Here is a 16,861-nt window from a genome sequence, read left to right as displayed (position 1 = left end):
CTCCTCAAAACTTAAATTTTACACAACTGGGAGTGTCTGAAGTCTAACATTTATTTTGTAATCTTACCTATGCACATTTACCATCAAATGCCTGTCCACTCTGACTTTATTCCCTCTTACCCAGTTCAGTATTTTGTAGAGAACGTTGGTACTCGGAAAGTACTCGACTACATCACTGCTAGATATTCATGTATACAACAACTGAACTGTATGAATCATATATTTCCATGAAAAGCGCCAATAGTAGCTCACACTACAGAACCGACTCATTTTATTTATGTACAGGGATGTCTACAATTCGTAAGTGCCAGTTTCTTTCAAATCTTGCATTAATATCCCTTTTAATACGACACATAGAGACATAAGTGTATATAACTATTCAAGAACAAATCAATTTACTATTTTTTTCTGGTAAGATAATCAATGCTTTTATGGCAAATCATCTTTTTATGATAATTTAAACACCCTTTTCAATGAACGAGACTGTGGCTGTTGTTAATAAGGGTTCACCTGACCAATCAAACTGCCCCTGAAATAAATATTCATATTATCGAGATTCTTAGCCAATCAGAGTGCTCCGTCCAATTTTGGTAGAAAGCTCCATGTGTTGTGCACAAAACGACTTGCAAATGGTCCAGGTTGGCAACTGGGCACCGTAAGACACGCATATCGGGGAGCGAGGTTGCACTAACTGTTCCCGCGTGTAATTAAATCGCTCGCCGTACATACATGTACACCACGCCTTGTACATTCGCGTACGCGTCGCGCGCGAGGAAGGTGGACTACACCCAGCCAATTACTGACTTGATTTCAAGTCTAATGGAACGCAAGCTTTGCCACAGTCAGTTTTCAGTCACAGACGACAATCAGTTCTTCTACTTCTGAAATGGGTTTACATAAAAAAATAATATACAAAGTGGCCTACAATAATACAAGATGTAAAGCCCCAAGTTATTGGGCAGAGTATCAGATGCGGCAAAAGAATGGAATTCCATGTAGCTTAAATTGTCCAAATTAACTTTGATTCTCAACGTCTTAATTTAATCCCCTACCTCTTTAAATTCGATTTAGCTCACAAATTCCCCGAACGCCAAGCTCGTGGATGCATGGCGTCAGCCACGCTAAGCTCACTAACGTTTAAGCAAAGAAACCAAAGCCGAGTTTCAGTTATGCAACAGTCGTCGTGTACAGACCCGGAAATAACGTACATGTACATTGTTCACTGATGTGCACTCTAGATGCCTTAGTGTTAAGACTCATATACTTAATGCTAATTCTATAATTGTATTTACTTGTTGGGGTTGTTTCCATGTTTTACCTGTCGGGAGAGCTACTTTATTGTGATTAAGTTCGCTTTAGTGATCCTGCGGATCTATGCTTAGCTGTTGATTGTTAACCTTTTTTAATGTTTGTAACAATGGTTTTGTAAAATTATGTACGTTTGTTTTTGGTGCACCATGCAAAACAATAAATGACATGAAGAAAAGTTAGGCTTCAAAGTTTCCTATACAATTTCTACAAGTCAACACAACAAATTAGTTTAATGATTTGGACGCAGATCAACTGCGTGTGATCCTACGATGGTTAAAAAACAGAAAAATGAACCAGAGCACTTGCAAACCAATTTATGAAAACGATCAGAAAAAAAGAAAAGATCAAAGGACAAAAGTAACATAAACGATCAAAGGATGGTGTGGGTGACAAATTGCCGTATGTTATGACTTCACCCTTTGTCTATAGAAAAGGGGTGCCAGAAGGCAAAAGAGGAGTATGGGCGAGAACTTGCCGCATGTTATGATTCACGTTTTGCAATAGAAAAAAAAGGGGGTGCGAGAAGGCAAAAGGGTGCGGGCTGGACTTTGCTGTATGTGATGACTTCACATTTGCCGATAGAAAAAAGGGGTGCTGGACTGGCCTGGGTTTGCCGTACATGTATATTGTAACTTCGCGTTTGCCAACAGAGAAAAGATAGGCCATGTAGTCAGTTGATCGGTTGGTCAAGTTGTTGTGAAGTCATACTATTTTAAGTGTGCCGGCAGTGGGAAGTTTTTTCGATTGTCGGATTAGTTGTCTCTACTTGTTTTTACAAGATTACTTACCCTAAACCACATCAGTCAAGTGGGTGTTCAGCAGCTAGAGCCATTCTGGTGTAGTTTTCCTTTTCTTCGTCTGGCAACACACGCCACTCATCACAAACGTATTGATTAGCAGTGGCAAAGTTTGGCGTATTTGCAAGAGCCTATTTTAACAAGAAATACCCCCCAAAAAAGATATCATTTGTCTACAAAAATGATTAAGTTGTTTAGCTGTTACAGCATTCACTTGAATAACTGTCCAGAAGAACAACCCGGAACAACTGATTTAATAATAATACCTGCTGGAACTTGAACTTCTTGAAGACGTCAAATCGGTAGGCAATCTCGACGGTCTTCGCTGAATATTTCTCGTTGTTAGCCTGCGTGTTTGACATGGTTTGACAACTCCAGGCCTCTTTTCAGCTGGCGTTTCAGCCTAGTTAACGCCAATATCCTGAAAGTACAGGACACTTGTTATTTTATTGACACTCTTAATTACCGTTTGAAACTAACATAGGCCTGTGCCTATTCAATTTACCTATAGCTTGCGTGCCCATGTATTAACATCGCTGGCTTTATTGGCGACTGATGTCCTATTTGGACATTTTGTATTTTTTAATGGGTTTTCGCTATAAAATATATGTTTGTATTTGACACACGAAAGGATTTCCCATGGAGACTTTATCATCAAAGTCAAATGGTCAGGTTAATGAATTTGAATCCATGCTAGCCAGTTTGTAGGATACTCATAAGTCTATTACCGTTTGTTTCCTCTTTCTGCAATGTCACCTGGGTGACTGAAGCAGCTGTGGGAGAGTTTTTTGCATGCCTAGTCGGTAGTTATCAACACCTACATTACGGCCATCACGGGCACAGTGGTTAAAGGAGTTGTAAGATATAATCACCTATCCCCGCCGAATTCCTTCTACAAGGTTATTTAAAACGTATAGGGGATCATCGTTGCACTCTGTTTGAGATGACACAACTATCCAGCTTAATGGAATTCTTTTATCGGGTAAATTGCTACCCTTCCACACTCTTCCTCCGAGGCGTCTTATCTGAGAAGACAACATCTCCTGGGCAGCACCTAGCTTGCCAGCAAGGACGAGCATTTGGTTAGCTAGAATATCGTTCGCATGCAGTGCGTCTTCTGCTGTACTGGTACTTGTCAGCGTGCCCGAGAGCTGGCTTTCTCCGTCGCTGTGATTCCCCTTGGCACTACTTTCTTCATCAACATCACTGGCTGCCAGGTGGTCCTCAACAAACTGGTCAAAGGCAGCACGAACTTCAGGCGGACAATCCCCGATGCGATGCCAAAGGCATCTCCACTGCCATTTGAAAATTGATGGCAAAACTGTGGGTCTGTTTTTACCGCCACCTTTAAAAGTGTGTTGATAAAAATGGGTCATATTCAAGTAATGTCGGTGTTCACCGGCTTCTGTCGCTAGTCTCATCTTCGAATGAGACGGAAACGTCTCCAGCAATATTGGAATGACGGCGATGAGTGTCATCATGTAGAGGGTTAAATTTCTGGGACCCTACGTGAAGCACATCAAACGGTGGACTCTGTCTGCGTGGTTCAGTAAGACTCGACGTCGTTTGTAGAAAGACCAAATTTGAAGTCGTTCTCATTCTTAATGTGGGAATCATCGTGAGGTGCCTTTGGAGAAACCGGAATTGTCAGCAATTTATACATTTCCATAAGTGAAGATATATCATTTGAAGTCGGCTCTTCTTTCTGAAAAATACAAGGCCCAATCTAAAGGCGAATCTAGGCAAACAAGGAGGGCGGTTTGGGGAGTTTGTTCAGTCAATGAACAGAATGCTACAGTCTGATGTTTCAGGCCAAGAAGAGTCACTACATGTATATCCTGCGGCAGTGGTTGAATGTACTCGACATCAGGGATGACATTATCTAGAATATCAGAATAGTGTGCTTCCCGCCCAAACTCCGGCGGGGGAGCTAAGATGACTTCCGCACTTGTGGTATTCCAGGTAAAATCCCGCAGGTCTCGGTTGTCATTAAACTGAAGGGTAAATATGCCCTCTTTGCCACTATGGACGTCACGTTCTGCAGTGTTAGAAACTAGGTTATGTAGAGCAAGTACCATTTGCTGCCGCTTACCGTCTTTGCTAGAGGCACATGCGATGCGATATCTGAAATGATATGTACGAGAAGTTTCATAAGCTTCTTGACGATTCGCGATATCGCATAATTGGGATCGACAGCCACGTGGTCTGTATCAATGGGTAGAAGTCTATCCTCGTGTTTGCGATCTATGAGAGTCCCAAGGTTGATCTTCTTCCTGTCAATGGATCAAACTTTCCTTTGTCTCCTGCATCCATTGTCTTAAAAAGATTCCATCCGTCTGATGTGGTTAGACCATGTTTACCCCCAATTACTGCGTCACAGGACATTGAATCTTGTTCGCAAAGAAGAGGTTGGTTATCCAAACCTCTTTTGGGCTGTGTAGTTTCACGCCATAAAGAACCTGCGAGTTGTTGATGCAAGTGAGGCCAATCAGGCAGGTTTGCCCCCTCCCTAACTTGCTACCATCACCAAAGAGACGCCACCACTTTTCTTGACTAAGTACAGAAAGAGAAGACAGTGCCTCAGTCGTGAAGGGTCAATGGACATTCCAGTTGCCGTCCTTTGGGGGTTAAGCACATTCATTTTAGAATTGATCATTGCTTTCAGCATTCTACTTTCCCTTTCTGAGGCAAAAATCCAGGCTTAATCTTACTTACATGACTAAAGATTTCTTCACAGCTCACATATGGTGTCAGTCATGAGGAGTATTTTTTCAACTGAAACATGGAAACGGCGCGAAGCGTGACCAGTTACTAACTTTCGTACAAGCTCCTTTTGTCGGTATTCGATTTTATTTAAATGTTTTAAATATCTATGACACTTTGGTCTGCGGCCTTAAGCCTGGGTGTATTTTCCTTAACACCCATTGCCAATGCCAAGCAGAAATCTTCCTTCCGTCCGTTGTGCACTGATGTAGCAATGTTAGCAATTTCCTTCTCTTGGGGGCATATTATTCGTTTTCTCAGAGTTCTGAAAGCTTTTGCTCGGCCATGTTCTGGCGACCTGAATTTTGCTCGAGCTCTAGCTGAGTGTGACGGAGGATAGAGCAAGCCTCCCAGCATATTTATGTTGCCCATTTCGCTCAGGCTGACCAAGTCTAAATTCATTCATTTCTACCCCGTCTTCATATTTTACAGGGTGATCTATGTCAACCTCATCTTCATCACTCACTTCGTCTTCGTCTCTGATTCCGACGTTAACATGATCATGTTCGCCCTCGACCCTGTTATCAGCGCGAGGAAACCCTCCTGTCAGAGAATGAACACATTGTTTTCTTAGCCATGCAATTTGTCTAGCAGTTTGTGCCTGTACCTCTGCGTTCAAAATACCTTCGCTATCTCGTAGTTGACCTCCGCCAAATAGCAGGGCAAGAAATGCCTCAACGGACAATAGCTACAGTTAAAAAATTTCAGAGATACTGGGAACGCCCACACTCCGGCCTTATTGTGTACGTTTGCCTTTCTCCAGAGAAGCTTCGTCATCCTTGAAAACGGTCTCATTGATAGTGATCCTATCACTAGTTCATTTTTGTGAAGCTTGAGTTCGTCCTGCTAGTGTGTTGCATGGCCACAGTTCGACCGTACCCAAAGAAAACTACCACGGCCCGTACACAGGGATAGCTCACTACGGTGGAACGGTATCACAATGCTTCGACTACACCTAATTCGCTGACAACAACACATAACGGATTCACAACTTCACATAATTCCACACGGGCTATTTAAAGGGATAGCTCCCCGCGTGACCCACTGAGAACGTCACAAAATGGATTGAGAACTTCACCTAATGGATTGACAACTTCACATAATGGACTGACAACTACACGAAGTGGTTTGAGAACTTAACTTAATGGATTGAGATCTTCACATAATGTATTGACGTCTTCACATATTAAATGGATTGACAACTCACATAAGGGATTGAGAACTTCGTACAATAGATTGACAACTTCACATAGTGGAATGACAACTTCACATAATGGTTTGACAACATCAAATTATAGATTAAGGACACGATCAAACACAGAGTAGCATCATATTTTGGTACATTTGGTGTTCCATAGTCGTGCACATATGCCATGCCTGGCTGACTGGTAGACCCGTAAACAGGGTATACTCCTCCGTCGAATACTGGGCCCTGTCCCGATTCATGGGGATTTCTTTCAAAACATTTTTTTGGGATATCCGGGGGCATAACTAAACATCCGCTTGATTTTATGAGCTTGAATTTTACCGGTATGTTCACTACTTATGGGATATGGGATTACAGAAATCTCGCCTTCTCCTCGTTTGGAGGAAAAAAGTTGCCTTTTTGTTGGCGTTTCCCACTCTGGACGAATTTGGCACGACTTGTACATTACACAGACACCTTTGTATGATTAAGTAATGGTAGCCTGTACGAGAGCCCGTGTAGTTTGTACCTAAAGCTAGACTACAGCACTTATGGGTGAATTCCAGCAAATGGTTGTATTTCTCCGCACGTGCTTATTAATATTTTGTAATCCCACGGAATTTTAATAATGAGATAGGCCATAATCAGGAGGCATCATAGAAATATTCCTATTAATCAACCACTCCTGAGAAAGTCATCAAAGTTCCCAGGAGGTGGGTCCATCAAGTGACAAAGGCATTACAGCTCCTTGGCCTCTGCTCTTCCGGGTCTGTACTTTAAGGGGATGGGTATCTACATGCATGTAGTTGTCTCCAACGAAATAGAAACGAGTAAAACGAATTGTGACTCTGAGGATTTTGCATGAGGGGCTGGAGCTTGAGGTAGGGTTTGAGATGATTTTTTGACTGAACAAAGTCCTGCAGCACCAGTGATGGGAGTCTGAGACCAGATCGGAGAATAGCCTACCACTGAAAAGGTTCCTACTGCTGCATCATTGATTGGAGATTGAGGCAGGGTCAATGAAGACTCTGTGACTGAAGAGGACCCTGCTGTTGCATCACGATGGGAGGTTGAGACATTGTCTTCAGCCGAGGAAGGATGCTGGATTTCGGGGCTTGATACATTTTACCATCATTTGCAAAAGCTGGCAGCACGTTTTTTGGCTCATATTCTGTAACTCTGACAACCTCATTTCTGCTATACGCAACCACCACTTTGAGGTTCTGTACCAGTTTCTTATCCTCTTTGGGCGATAAACACGGGATGATATTGATGGTTTGGAGGCACTGATGGAAAGTAAGAGGCCTCTCTTGGTTAGCCTGGCTGTTAAGTCAACCTTGCACATCTCTAGGCGCTCTGATACAAAACGTGTGGTAAAGACTTTACCTTCAGCCTCCATGGTTCTAAGCGACTCGACAAATCTTCTCTTCCCATCGGTTTGTCGTTATTGATGTACCTCAAGCTCTTCGGGACATTGCCAAAGGGGTTAAAAGTCGGCTCCATCGTCGCTAAAAGCTTCTCAACATCAGACTTGAAATTCCTCTGGAATGCATCACAGCCTTCATGGTTTTGGTGGTAGCCAGCTGAGGGACAAGTGGTCTTTCTGTATTCACTTTCATACTCCTGAGTGATCTTGACAAGCTTAGGTGCCAACACGTTCCATAGCATTGTCATCGTCGTTTTTATTAAGTGGGTCAAGTCCCCGTGTGCAGACGTTACTGCAGCGTTGTTCTGCTCGTGCGCCTGATCAAAGGCAATTGACGAACTCAAGCGATTTGACTCTGTTACCACAAAGTCCCCCTGCAGAAACTCATCAAATACTGATGGCGATGCCTTTTCACGTCGGAGTAGATCTTGAAGGTTTACAGCTAACCACCAACTATAGTTGCAGTGGTCAGTGATGAAGATGAATGAAATTTAACCTTGCAACACAGCGAAGTAGGTCACAAAGTCCCGCTGTCTTTGGTAACTACTGTGCAGGAAGCAAAGATTCTCAAAATACAGTACAAAATTCCTGTACTGTGTTAAGAAGTTACAATCTTGCCCTAATTAACATTAATTAGCTAATTATCTAATTGATCCTCAGGTCTGAGAAGTTTGGACTTCGTTCAAATGTTGTTTATATTGAGCAGAGTGACAGTTTAGTCTCGGTCCCGTTGTTCTAGGACCTATGGATCAAAAATTACAAGTTTGCCCAAGTATCACTAGTTAGCTAATTACTTAATTGATCCCAAGGTCTGAGAAGTTTGGACTTTCACAAAAGTTGTTCGTATTGAAGAGGCTAACAATCCAGTCTTGGTTCCATTGTTCTAGGACCTACGGTTCAGAAGTTAAAATTCTACCCTAATTAAGGTCCTAATTACTTATTTAGGCCTAATTAATGGCCAGCTAGATTTTGTCTCCCGCCCTAAATTTGATCCTGGCATCATTCTTGACCTTTTCTGAGATTTTGAACATAATGCACGACATTGCCTTTTTTGGACGCTAAGAGCTCCAACTGAAGTAAAAACTACTAGTCTATATTTCTGTTGAACTTATCGATGCACTGGCACTGTAGGAGTGATAAAAAGATTTTCAATGTACATTTAGCATGTTAGACTACAGTTTGTAACTCTGTCGATGTTTTGCCTTGGTACCCCCGACGCAAGATATGTACGCACTGTCAACAACGCAGCCCCCATCCTGTACGTGTGCACTTGTGGATGCCTCAAGGAAACACTTGAAGAGCAGGGATGCGTATAGTATTTGGGTTCCAAATGAGAAACATGTTGTCATTTGCGTGTTCACGCGTGGTATAAACCCGCAATGCTTTAAAGTGCTGCCGGTGACAATACTCATTGGATATTCTTTGGATTCTTTTTTTTTTTCTTCGTATTAACGAATTCAAAGACTATCCCAGCATCAATCACTAAAAGAAATATAATCACCTATTTTCAAAATAGCCTTCACAGCCGCAGATTAGTCTGCATTGAGAGGATAACCTTTCACGCGAACGAAGAATTTACATAACAATTAATGTACTGCGTCATAGATACAGGTTCATCTAATTTTGGATTGGGGAAAACCAACAGTAATGTTACACATAGCTGCAGCTGGGTCCTTGCTCTATGCACATTACATCAATTCATCCGCGCCTCGCAGAATTTAACGCCATTTTGGAGTTGAGGAACAATTCTAAATAGGTAGGTCACTTCTTTGTTATCAATAATTTTAGTCGCTCGGTTGAATTTATACCCAGTGAACGCCAGTTTAGCCATACAATGTCATGAAACCTCAGTAAAATCACACAACACGGAGGGACAAAAGGGTTCCAGTATAACTCCACGAATGTGTAGTGTCGTCACAGTTCTTGGGTTACATGACGCCATGATGGTTCATCTGCCGTCGTTAATGTACGTGATCTCGTGAGAGTGAGTCCAAAACGAGGTCTGATTTTCTCAAAAAATAGCCGGTAAGATTACGTACTGATAGAAGCATTCACAAGCTGAGAGGGCCTGGCGTACATCGCGTATCTCCGATTGTGAAAATTCAGTCATTTTCTAGGCCCGCCGCAAACGCAACAAAGCCAACCAAAATTCTCCTTCTGGTGTAGCTCTGATATGCAAGCTTACATGGAAGCTGGATGAACTGTTTGCCGAATTGCCAGAGTTGTAGTTTTAAAAGGCATCCCCACACGAAAAAGTGCACCATTTCCATGCAAACAAGTTTCACGTACGGGGCCCTATAACAAGTCGAGTTACTGCATTATGGACACCAAATTGACCAGTTAGTGCCATGGAACGTCGGTTGGGTTGCCCGCTATTTTCTCTTCTCATTCCATTATACACGAGTTTCTTAGAGTCATTTGCCAAATAACTGTTTTAGTTTCTCAAACATGTCGGTGCCTGGTGTCTGGCACTAGGAACAGATTAGGATGCTACGTCGCTTTGAATGGTATAAAAGCAAAATAGCAGCCTCAGGATAGAGGTCTCTAGGGTACGCACCCTGCATTCGTTGAAGAATATAGGCAAACACCTTCTCCGGAACTGAGACCAGTATAATCGAGTGATAACTGCCTCATGAGGATCGAGGACCTTTCCCTTTACATAGAAATACAGATCGTCCTTCGATTCCGAGTGAACACAGCCCTCCGGTCCCTCCATACTCCGTACAACACACTGCATGCAGATTGGCAGGTGGCAGCGAATGTGGCCCGGGGATTGCAGGAACTCCACTTTCCGCCTCGTCAGCGACAGCACTGTAACAGTCGTCAGGTCTCCCGGTAGATGCCGGAAAACGCTCATGCTCCTGGACGTAGCCTGTGCACCTCGGATGAGCCACGTGCTTCTTTCCAATGACCGAGAGGGTGGCATGAGAGAGCTAATGTGCACATCGAGAGGACGTCGATGAGATGACATCTGAAGCAGCTTATGTCAAGGCATCCGGGATGGCAGTCCGGGACATACTCTCTTGAAGCGCCGCAAGGGCATGAAGGTGGTTAGTAATTTCTACACTGTATATAACAGCAAGCTGGGGGTCTCTGGCAAGCACAGTTGCATCGAAGCGATTCTGTTTTGAGAGCGCTGGTAACAGCTCGTGAATAGCAGGTAACGACAACCAGACTGCGATCAATCTTAGCAGGGGGTTCAGCACCGTGGTAAACTCTGCAGGACTGGATCAGTTTCCTGTCACGGGCGATGACATGGTCCAACTCCTTGCGTGCATGGCCATCGTTAGATATCCATGAGAACTAGTTGATGTCTCTCCTTCTGAACCAAGAGCCCATGATGGCGAGGTTGTGAGATGCACAGAAAGACAGCGGGCGCACAGAGTTATCACTGATGGAGCCAGATCCGAAATTGCCAATGACTGCCTCAAAGCCCTCACGGTCGGTGCCACTGACGGCGTTAACATCCCCTAAAAGAACAAGAGGATAGTGGGAGGACACAGATTTGGCACTCTGTCGGAGCTGGTCGTAAAAGACATTCTTGAGATCCTCAGGCGAATTGTCGGTGAAACATACGGAACGACGACCGACACCATCCAGTGGTGGTGGAAAATAATTCGGTGCTGTAAAACGTCCACAAATGCAGCGCACTCGCGCCCAGATGAGTGTCAGGTCGTGGTGTCGGTGAAAAATTAAGCCTCAAGGTGTGAGCCCAGAGCTGGACCAAGAGAGGGTGCAATCTTCTTCGCAACGGAGGCTCCCTTGGTAGGAACTTCGATTCACTGGTTCACGCACGACTATGAAATGCACTTGCTTGCGTCGCTATCACCAAATGAATACTTCCGACCAACACAGCTCTTTTTAGCTACAGGCGGATTACGCGTCTCACCATGGGACAATTTTTTTAAACGGTGTATTTTGAGGGATAGCCATTAATGAGATATTCTTTGGGGTCTAATAGACAGATGTGCGGTTTCCCTTGGATATTACTATGTCTATAGAGTAATTATTTTACATCTTTAAAAAAAAACTTAATCACTTTTTTAAAGTTTGGGCGTCCTACATGTGCTCCAAATTTGTTGAATATTTCTGAATTCGTGTTTCAAACATTTCCAAGGGGTTGGTGAACAAAATAACTGCTCTTAAGCTGCAGTCACTGGGAAACGATAATCTTTAAAACTGCACCAGGGTTTGTTTTTTATAAAGTGTACTTGGAGATCTTGGCGTATCAACATGAACGCAAGTTCAAAGGGGCAACAGCACGTCAGTCGCGTGTACACTAAAATCCAGAATAATTAACCACAAAACAAAGCAGGCCGCATAGGTAATCAATCCCACCATTAAAACACCATCGACACTGACAAAATATCAGTTTCTGCTTCGTATTAAACAAGTTTCCTGGGTTTTTTCTCCTAGATACCTGAATGGATCTTTACTGATTGCACCTACCAGGAACTGGATAATTCAGAGTGGTCCAACTTTCTTTGATATTGTAAAAAAAAATACGTTTAAATAAGAAAGGGAAGATCTTTGTCAGTAAAGTCATTTTAGGCTAAGTGTATACCCTATATGAAGTGGAGAAACAAGTAAACCGTGCAAAGGATTGATTTATTGGTCATGGTTGTCGGCAGTAGAAGCATTCACTTTCTCCTTTTTCTGTTTTTCCTGAATTTAGAATAGCGCCCGGAGTAAGCTCAGCATTATGAATGCTGCGCAAGTTTCCGTTTCTGACCCTGGCCAACCGGTGGGTAAGTTGCTTGTCACGTTACTAGGTTGTGGTGCTAGTCTGGTTCCCTGACTTGAAGGTTCCCGATGACTGTTGATAAAATCTTAGGTCATGTATCGCCCATGACTGATTATATTTCATGACGCCACATGTCAGGGGTGACCAGGGTTGGAAGCTATCCTGTTTTTGGTATTTATTTTACATAACACACCGTGGCACAAAATACACAGGTTGAAAAAAAAATGACATTAAGACATACAAAAACCTGAACAGTACAGTATTTAGCCAACCACCCTGGATTGCCTAAAAGCAAAGTTTCTAGATCTAGCACTGTCGATCATATCGGAACCTTTGCTTTGACAAAATTCTGGCGTGGTGTTTACCTCGAGTACAAAATGAGCCAATGAGACCTTCAGTCAAGCGTAAACTCGAGCATTCAATAATCTACCTCCGTTAAATCCGTAGTAAATGTCTACATTTTTTTTTACTTGTTTTACTTACAATCATCGGCTGATCAGTATGTAACAATGCCGAAAATGTCTGACCATCAACGACACTATCCGACATCATGCCGACGACAAGTTTGGAATAGGGCCTGCATGTATTACTGTTTTTTCGGAAATCGGAGGAATTCCTCTGTTTTTGTCACGTGACATTGGGAGATACCGTACGCGTAAGTTTTTTTCCAAGGACGGTTAGGGTAATTTTGATAAAATGGGCGTATCTAAACCGTTGCGCGTGCGTTTTTCGTCGAGGAAGGCTTGGGGAAATTTAAATGGGGTACACAAACTTTAAAGTTCGAGACACAACAAAATTGCTCTTCTGGCCGACTTGCATGGTAGCTCTGTTAGAAGAGCGTTATACTTCGAACTAACAAGCCAAGAGTTCGGTTCTCTATGTAGTAATTTTTTCTTGGTGGGGAATTGGTTGGAGGATTTTTTAGTAAAAGGAAAGTGAAGCCCGACATTTACCGTAGTACTGAAGTTTCTAAGTGTCCACTAATTTGTAGTTGACCACTTCCGTATATATGATAATTACCCCTAACCTTCCTCGGAAAAAATACTTATACCGGGACTCTTTAATCGAAGGAGGGTAGTCTGATTCATCGGGTCTGGGAACCAGACTATAATGGCGCAGAGTTGTTATAAGTTGAGTCAAGACCTGACTTGAATCACAATAATTTATTTGGCGACTTAACTGGAATCCAGTCCCTCATCAAAAGACCCGATTCAAGTGAAAGTTAACAAGACTCGTGTCCCAAAAATAAAAACAACTTCTTTGCGAAAAAATAGTTGCAGTGACTTACTGTGCTGGTTTATAATGTTCACGTCAACGGTTATTATCATCGAGCGTAAAATGTGGTGTGACCACATATAAAAACCTAGAGGTAAATTTCATATGCCCAAAACATTACTTTCTCTGCTGTATAATTGTGTCCAGCTGTTTATGATTCGAATTGACTCAAGCCAACTACTTGACTCTACTTGACTCGACGTTTTTCCCTAATGACACAACTGCACTCAAGTCTCTACGTTACTGCGAATCGATTCGATTTTGTGGTTGAAAAACCGCTGGGACAACTTCCAACACTATAGTCTAGGGCTTGGTCAGTCGTTTCAAAAACATGCACACAAATCTGTTTTCTGTAAAAAAAAAAATAACTGCATTTGCAACATTCGCTTCTTTACAGCGTATTTGAGCGACCTCGACCTGCTGGGGCTTGCCGGGAAAATCATGCCATCAAAGAGGGAATCTTTAGGTCTTGTGCTGGGATTCACGAAGGTCGATCTGGCTTTTCATGCTGCAAAAAACCCGAAACAAGACAAGTCACAAATTCACGAGATGCTGATCGACTGGCGTAATCGACAGGAGGGAGACGGGCCGACCAATGTCAAGCTGCTCGGTCAGGCTTTAGCCCATAGTGCAGTTGGACTCGGTGACTTGAAAAAGGAATTGTACAAATATTATCATATTACTGAATAACCAAAACCTTATTCTCTTATCATTTATAATCACAGCTAACGCGGATTTTATTTAGACCCTTAATGGGCGAAGGCTTTGATTTTAAGTTATTGCTATTACTGCTTCAGCGTTGAAATTTCATACCTGTATACACCAACACATCGTGAAAGGGACGATATCGTACCCAAGATGTCAGATTAAAACAAAATGCAAGGTTTCATTTTTCTGTTCCAATCTGACTAGTAACTTTACAACAGAATCTGTTCTTGTCGAGTTCTTTTACTCCCTTGTTTAAAAACTCCACCTGCCCTGAAGGGTATAGATATTATACATTGGCTTAATAGAAAACACATTGAAGTAGCATGATGCGGCAAATGCGGCCAAAGTGTATTGTTTTTCTTTTTTAAAAGTCTAAAAGACCAAGTTTAAGACCAAATATTGCACCAAAGATCGGAAGTGAAAGGCTGCACCTCTCGTCAGCTGAAAGATGAAGTCATTGGCTAGAATCCCTCTGAGAAGACGGCAAATCTAACTAAAACTGGATTTCATTATTAGAGAGGACAACCAATGCTTATAGTTCGACAGCCAGTGTTGCGTTAAATACACGGTCACGTCAGACATACACTCTGGTCTTGTATCTTTTCTCCGTAACTTAAAACACAAGGCAGTTTACTTTCACCCAGACCTTTGAAATATGCAAACTAAATAATCTAAAAAACACATATGAATTTTTGGGGCGATGAAATAATGATGAAATTGTCACAGTTGTGGTTGGAATGTTCATTTGCCTCTAGTGAATTAAATAAGTATATAGAACTCTGTGTGACAACTTTTCGAAGTCACGTTGTATGAAGTGAATTGATTAAATGCAACTGTGTCAAATTATATAAGTTTTCCCGGCCGCATTCCTCATCTTCGCCGCCAAGATCATTATCATGCATTTGCATTCGGCTTGTCACTCTCGTGTGTTGTATTCGCACGGCACAGCCTTCAACTTCATTTGCAATCGTCGAATGGATCACGCATACAATTAATGTAGCACTAAATTCATTCGATAAAAAGCGCATAATCGTCAATCAATGTTTTCCCTGGGTGACCGGAATGAGAAATTCCTTCCGATTGATACTTTCATTTTGTTTATGGGTAACCATATTCCTTCGAGCCTTCGTACGGATAGTAGTGTAGATATAAAACTCCAAGATAGAAAGAGTAAATGAGAAATAAGGAAGAATACATAAAATAATATTTGAGAGAGGTATGCTCCCCATAGGCTTGTAAACTTTAAAACATAGTCTGAAAAAGCCCCAGAAATTAAAGATAAGAAAATCGAATAATGTTTGTTCATTTAAATTCAAAGATGGAGGCAACAGTCCATTTGTTTGCTTTGTCAACGTTGATCTAGAGCTATTTCGTGGAGAATTGAATGAACTGTCGTTAATTCGAATGAGATTTGGATTTAGGCCGGGAAACCTGCATTGTAATAAACACACGTAAACACACACAGGTACCGCACACCATTCTGTGTGTGACCTGCGTTTGACCCCAGGCCACAGTGAATGTAGTTATAAATATTCTCGTTGTACGCCTGCAGTAGGAAATTTCTTGTAAGCTGACGATATTTCCAGTTGTGTTTCGGAAGTTTGTTGTAGGTTTCATCGCAGGATGTTAAACATTCATTTTATTGATTTGAAAAAATGCGTAATGATCATTGTCTGCTAAAATAAAGAAAAGAATACGGAAACTTTATGCACATGTTATCATATCTCCGTAAATAAACATCAGAATTCAACAGACAAAGTGTCAATTAGCAGGTATTTTATGAACAATATATCGGTCATCTTAACTCATGAAAACGGTAGATGTAAGCATTGTGCAATGAAATTCTTCAAATATCTCTTTCAGATTACTTCATGGCAAATGTTTCCCGCATAGCAGCGGGTACTGCAGGTGTAACATCTTTCATTAAATTTCATTAAATTCAGATTTTAAATTTGAAGTCTGAGCACCCCCTTACAAGGGAGTTGTTATTATTACAAATTTGTATCCTTCACACTAAACCCCCCAGGGTGTACGTAGAATCATATTGAAATCGGAGGATTTGCGACTTTTAGGATTAAACCAAGGCAATCTATATACCTACCGATTTTTTAATCAAACAGAGCCCACAGAGTACATGCGTACCAAAAATCGCAATTTTTGATGACAAAAGCTTTGATCACTACGGAGCCCTTCAATGAAAGGACATTCAATAAATTTCTAGCATAGACGAAATATCTCGTACGCACGAAATAAACGTCGAGTGCAGAAATGATTATTTCGTGCGCAAGATATACACGTCGTATTGAATGTTCTTTCAGGAGCTCTGTCGAGCAACAAAGATCCTGCAGAAAGTATTTCAAAAATATCTGGCCTTGTTTAAGAGATACATGTACGTCGACAAACAGAAAAATTACGAGGAAACATAATTAAAAGATTACGCAATGGCATCATCACGACTTCACCCCAAATTTCACAGAGCACGTCTTGATTCGTAGGCAAAGCCAATCCAAGCTTTGTCAAGTCGGAATTGTGGCTCTGTGGCTCTAGGGATATCCATATAAACGTTAAATTGCATAGTGATCAAACTCCTGCGTAGGAAAACTGTGTTTAACGTCGATGGGATTTGGGAAAGAAGAACACAAAAAAGGCCC

The 16,861-nt window shown here is 42.0% G+C and overlaps 2 long non-coding RNA genes across 3 annotated transcripts in view; one reads left to right on the top strand and one right to left on the bottom strand.

Annotated features, from left to right (window-relative positions):
• Positions 1 to 119: 119 nt before the first annotated feature.
• The window catches only part of LOC147796454 (uncharacterized), a 21,323-nt gene continuing 4,581 nt past the window's right edge, over positions 120 to 16,861 (bottom strand). Inside the window, exons 2-4 of one of the 2 annotated variants that reach the window (XR_015428101.1) lie at positions 2,375 to 2,529; positions 2,100 to 2,239; positions 120 to 1,130 (exon numbers count right to left, since the gene is read on the bottom strand). This is a non-coding gene — a long non-coding RNA (uncharacterized LOC147796454). Of the gene's footprint in view, positions 2,240 to 2,374; positions 2,530 to 7,443; positions 7,693 to 16,861 lie in introns of those variants that run through there. The other variant, XR_015428100.1, reaches the window with a different exon arrangement.
• On the top strand, positions 9,116 to 16,077 carry LOC110986536 (uncharacterized). The gene is made up of 3 exons (XR_015428103.1): positions 9,116 to 9,239; positions 12,159 to 12,231; positions 13,900 to 16,077. It is a non-coding gene; the product is annotated as an uncharacterized LOC110986536 (long non-coding RNA).

The sequence above is a fragment of the Acanthaster planci genome, linkage group LG16, assembly GCF_054643075.1.
Source record: "Acanthaster planci isolate LZ-2023a linkage group LG16, COTS_SCS, whole genome shotgun sequence".
Taxonomy (NCBI): Eukaryota; Metazoa; Echinodermata; class Asteroidea; order Valvatida; family Acanthasteridae; genus Acanthaster; species Acanthaster planci.
This window is presented reverse-complemented; position numbering and strand designations above follow the sequence as displayed.